The sequence below is a fragment of the Synchiropus splendidus genome, chromosome 6, assembly GCF_027744825.2.
Source record: "Synchiropus splendidus isolate RoL2022-P1 chromosome 6, RoL_Sspl_1.0, whole genome shotgun sequence".
NCBI lineage: Eukaryota > Metazoa > Chordata > Actinopteri > Syngnathiformes > Callionymidae > Synchiropus > Synchiropus splendidus.
This window is the reverse complement of record NC_071339.1, coordinates 13,477,389-13,483,402: the sequence shown is the minus strand read 5'-3', so window position 1 is coordinate 13,483,402 and position 6,014 is coordinate 13,477,389.

The following is a 6,014-nucleotide window of genomic DNA, read 5'->3' as shown; positions in this document are numbered from 1 at the left end:
CACCCACTCACCAAAGTTTCAGTCTGGGAGAAACAAGTGCAAGGTAATAACCAGCACAGTAAGTCTCTTCTGGAGATTCGGTGACTGTCTTTAAGACAGCAGTGTACACGGGACCAGCGCAGGGCGTCTCCCTCTCCTTGCCAAAAAGCATTTAGGTTTGACTGCACATCAATCTAGGAGACTTGAATGAATGTATTTCCCAGTATAAATACCTTCACATATTCACCTCACACATTCTCCAGATACACACAGGGGGTGATAATGTCTCTGACAGTCTGGAGACCTTACAGTTTTTTAGCACCACCATCACACATGCTGCAGCAACTGGACTTGACATGGCGTCAAGTCCAGTTTCTGAGATGAAAATAGACCTAATTAGTAAACTGAGACACAAGATGCTTCTTTAAAGCCCCTTAAGTCGATGCGTTTTTTACATTTTCAAACGGTGAGTGAGTGAGAGTCACGCAGAGTTCAAGCAACCTGAGAGAGAAAATGGGAGACACCAGGGTTTTCTGATATCACACCGCAAATATATATATATATATATATATATATGTATATATATATATATGTATATATATATATATATATGGGTTTACTTATTATTTATTATTATACTTATTCCTACATATATATTGCTACATGTTTGTCAAATGAATAACAAGCAGAAAAAAAAAAAAAAAAAAAAAAAATATATATATATATATATATATATATATATATATATATATATATATATATATATATATATATATGGTCTTATTTAAATTACTAATACATATATTGCTATTATTTACATATATTTATGTAAATGCATATAAATATATATGTTATTATGTGTTATTACATATTATTTACATGTTTGTCAAATGAATAACAAGCAGAAATATATATATATATATATATGGTCTTATTTAAATTACTAATACATATATTGCTATTATTTACAAATATTTATGTAAATGTATATATGTATATAAATATATATGTTATTATGTGTTATTACATGTTATTTACATGTTTGTCAAATGAATAACAAGCAGAAATATATATATACATATATATGGTCTTATTTAAATTACTAATACATATATTGCTATTATTTACATATATTTATGTAAATGTATATATGTATATAAATATATATGTTATCATGTGTTATTACATGTTATTTACATGTTTGTCAAATGAATAACAAGCGTAACTGTTTTTTTTATATATGAATAATACATTGTAGGATTGCACTGAGATTAATACTCTCGACTGTCAGCAGGGGAGACAGCGAGCTACTTTCCTTAACCTCTGTCCGACCTGGAGACAGACAATTCAATAGGAAGCTCTGCTTTATTCCATCATATCCATAATAAGTGTCCCGAGCTCTTGTCCCACTTGAGAATGCCAGCAGTTTGACATCAAAGCATGTTCCACAATAGGACGTGAGCCAGTAACAAATGGCTGAGCTGCGAGTGCGTTGCAGAGGAGACGACTATATTTGTATTTCCTTCAAATGAGCAGCCAACAGGAGCGCCACGGATCATGTATCACATTTTTATTGACTATATTGGCCTATTCTGTCTGGTGTGAAGTCCTCGGTATTCAGACTCTAATGCGCTCCCTCCATCTTTGTCTCTTCAAGCGTCATCTTTCAACAAGGAAAGAATGCAAACTACCGCTCAGCCTATAACCCGATCCCCTTCTTGCGGCACATGGGGAACAAACACTTGACTTAAGGAAAGGTCAAGCCGCGAGCCTGGCCTTGTCTTCAGTTCATCTGTCAGGACTCTCACTACAACAAGACCATTTAAAGAAAGAGGTTAAAAATACATGCTCACCCTCGAGACAACAAGCGCTCCAGTCCCAAAAAACCTGAAGACAAAATGGTGTCACCTGCCGACTGTATATTACACATCGCACCAGAGAACTGTTGGTGTAAAATCGTCTGCAGACACATAAAGGGAGATGCGTTTAAAACCACACGTTTAAAGGATGGCTATTAATGTCCTGTCTGTTATCATGAGACACAAAACTGTAAAAAGGCCCCACATGTCACAGCCTGCTGACTTGTTAACAGCAGCAGTTTGACCTTCACGTTAGGGCTTATTTAACCTCTGACCTCCTGCATTACTGAGGGGGGGATCACTCTCGGGCTCCGAGGGGCTGGTGAAATTGCCACATGCCGCATGCCCCATGAAAAATGTGATGCTTGGAGTCGTTGAAAATTACGGTAAATCTCAATTTTGGGTTGGAAAGCTTCTCAAGGTCGGACTCTTTATCAGATTTCTGAAAGATCCAAAACCATTTCATAAAATGAAACGCCTCAAAGGAGTTGCAGATGTTAAGTTTCCTGTTGCTCATTCATCTGTTTGTGTTTGAGTTGTTGTTGTAGCTGTTAGACTTCAGATCGTTTTGAGTCGTGACCCGAACAAAGATGAGGGCGCTAAACTTAGCGTCTGAGGACTGAAAGGCAGACTGACAACAAGTTTGCCTGTGAAGCGCATCTCTGTTGAAGAAGTAAATGTAACTACATGTAACCTTGAGTTTATCTTTGGTCCACAACTGAGAGAACTTTTGGCCCCTCAAGTTTGACATCCTTGTCATGAGAATGAACCCCTTCATTTGCGGCTCAGAAAACTGAATTATTCCGGCAAGTTCGGACTTTTAAAATACATGTAAACAGCTCAGTCCAACTACTGGAGAAAAATGTGAATTTCTCTTGGACCTGGATAATGTGGTTAATAGCTGGACTGAGCCACTGTAGCATGTAGCCCCGCAGCTGGACTATGACCAGGCTGGGTGATGTGCGGCTGCGTGACCGTCACCTATGCAATGGAAGTGAACAAACTCACTGTCCAATGCTGTCTAATAACCTTCTATACAATGGAGAAGTCATGTGTGTCACCTGATGCAGTGTGTGTTCCTGGGTCTGAGCCGATATCTGCCGATATCAGCTGTGTTTTGGAACTGTGATCTGCAGATTTGTCTTCAACTTCCTTCGCTGACGTCATTTTGATTTCTAGTTCTCACACATAAGACGTGATTTGTTGGTTTAAGGAGACGATATTACCTCCATGTTAGTAACAGTTAGCATGGTTGCTAAGTGAGTCCAGGCCCACACCGATAATCAAACTCTGGGCCTTAGTTACTCCTCATCTATCATTGTTGTGGCACAAAGAAAACACATTCTCGGCAATATTGACTTTTATTCAGTAACTTGTGAGTTTAATTCCAAAACCTGCCAAAGGAAGCGTGTTTGCGGTTGATGGCAGCTCCATGACGGCGTTGAACCATCAATGCCTGAATTCAATGGACACAGGGAGCCCCCACAATGAGAGTAGTTTTTACCAAGTTTATTATGGAAACGGACAAAAAAATAAAGACATACAAAAAGGAAGAACCAAGGGCGTCACCGGTCCTGGAGGAAAACAAACAACTGAGGGAAAACGGAAACAAACACACTGGAAATTAGAAACAAATGTGGCAGTGCTGCGAAGCTAAACCCCAGTGGAGTAAAACACACTGGAAGGGAGTGGAAGAGTTGTGGTCAAAATGTGCAAAGAAACTACAGACAGTTTGGCACATTCAATTTGAATATTGAAACTATGTCATGAGAGACTTTATTGTTCTCAGTGCAGAGTGAGGGCGATGATCCAGCAGGTCCAGTCTACCAGGGCTGTCAGATTTAAGATGTGCTACATTTAGAACAGACACAAGGTGTGGGATTCATTTGCCATTAAAAGCATTAACTCACCTCAAGTGCGATTGGATGAGATTCAAATTTTAATCTGGTGACAGGAACCGTCACATATTATTCCTGTGTGTTATTACAGTTCATTGATTTGTGTACAAGCTATGACTCTAGAGACTGTCAGGCCTATGGTCTAGAAAAGCTTGTATTGAAACAGCATGATCATTGAAGTTCAAGCAAGACTCCGCGCCACTTATTGGGCAGCTCATTAACGTGGTGAGCTCAGCGTGAACACGTGGAATTGTTTCCGTGCGTCTCCTAAAATGCTGCTGTAATAAAGGTCTGTTGCTCTGAAGAACAGTTGGTACGATCGTGTTTCGCATCCTTAGAGAGGAGAAGCTCTTTGACCTCGGCCAGACTCAGCTGAAGAACTCTGAGCCTGGGGATTAACACGCTCTGAAGCCACAACACAGACGATAGACGGCCTATTTTCGAAAGAACAAACATCGGGAAGGAAGAAGTTCTGTGGGTCGGTGTTTGACTGTGGTGTGTAGTGCGTAGGCGTCTTCTGTCCACCAGTCCATGGCCACTTTCCCTCCAGACGTGAAGCCGTGACAGTGTCATTCAGGGTCAGATGGGACAGACTTGTGTGGTTGTAGTTCAGGTTTGTCGGAGCTGAAAGCATTTCACTGCAGGAGAACAGTAGAGGTGTAAAAAAAACATACCTCACTATGACTTGAAATGAAGGATAAGACCGTCTACTGTATAAGTTCATTTCTGTGAGTACACAGTATACTTCCAGTAGTAGATAACATAAACTAATGGATGCAGGTTTTGTCTTTTGCATCTCACATGAAAGACTGTTATGAGTTACCGATAATAAATATTTCAGACTTAATCTACAGAGCCAGAGCAGCAGCACCACCTAGTGATGGCTGCCATTATTAGTGCCGGCCATGCTAAACCCACCACTGAAGTTTGGGAGGCCAGACTCAGATGGTTTGGACACGTGGAGAGAAGAGACAGCAAATAAGACGAAAAGGAGAAGAAGAAGTCCCATTTCTGAAGACCTGTTTTTGATACGACTTCTTCCATTCCATCAGTGAGCAGAAGAAAAAAAAGAAAGAAAGAGAAGTCTGTGGTCTGGTTCTCTCAAGGTTTCTGCCATGGAATTTTCTGGTCTATTTCGATACTTCAGACTTTCTTCTCTCATAATGTCATCTGGCTCCTATCTTTTAGGACTATGGGAGATTAATTCCAGATGAAACAGATTTTTTGGTACATTGTTCATAACCATAAACATGATGAAGGAGAGTAAAATTTTAAGTTTAAAAAACATCTTTGGAAGACTTAATCATTCTGGTGTCAAATATTAAAATGTGATAAATTAATTGTGAAACATTACCTTGATGATTATTCTTGTTCCTCTCATAGTATTTATGTTATTTGCTGGCACTGTTCATGTTCTTCATTGAAGCTGCCCAACTTCTCAACATTCATTTAGTGGGAATCGACGGCGAACGCGTGACTCGACAGTTGTTGCCATGATTCAATTCTTGAACAAGAGAGCGACACTCATAACCAGATAATCAGATTTGTAGCAGCGATTGCTTTTCGAGGCAGAACAATGTGCAGGCATCCTCGCTAATCCTCCGCAGATTACAATCACAGCAACCAAATCTTATGGATTAAAGAAACCTGTCGAGCGGACGCAGAAACAGGTAACTGCGCCGATGATTGACGATGAGAGCAGAGGAAGTTCTCTTCATATCCATGTAACCCTGTCTATTGTTCTGCCAGCTTAGAACACTAACTGAATTAAGATGGGCTTTTTCAAAAGTGGGTCTGGTGTGGTGTCATGGTTTCCACAAGTTCCTGGGTCGGCAGCTGTAAGAGCCGATTTCGCCTCTTTGTCACAGGAAAGACGTGCGAGGCTTCTGTAACGGAATACCAGTGACACATGAGAGCTTCTCCACGGCTAAAGACGGATCTGCTCCAGTGCCAAGGTGCATTAGGGAGATTATTGTGATGACCAAAACAATGTCTGAACTCCGGGCACCAATCCAACCAAGAAATACGAACACAAAAGTTACAAAAGCACGGAAATGAACTGGCTTGAGCTCTTGCTTAATGCTTGTAATAATGGTGTGTGAAAAAAAAATGCATTCCTAGTTGCATTATCCGGCTGAGGAAACTGTTTAGTGGTTCAAAAATAACTGAAGGTTTTATTAAACAATTATCCCTCATGAGCTCCAGTATTCTCTGGTTGACTCCCAGTTGTTGCCGACCACGATGACAGTTCAATCTGTGGAAAAGCATTAGTGATGAA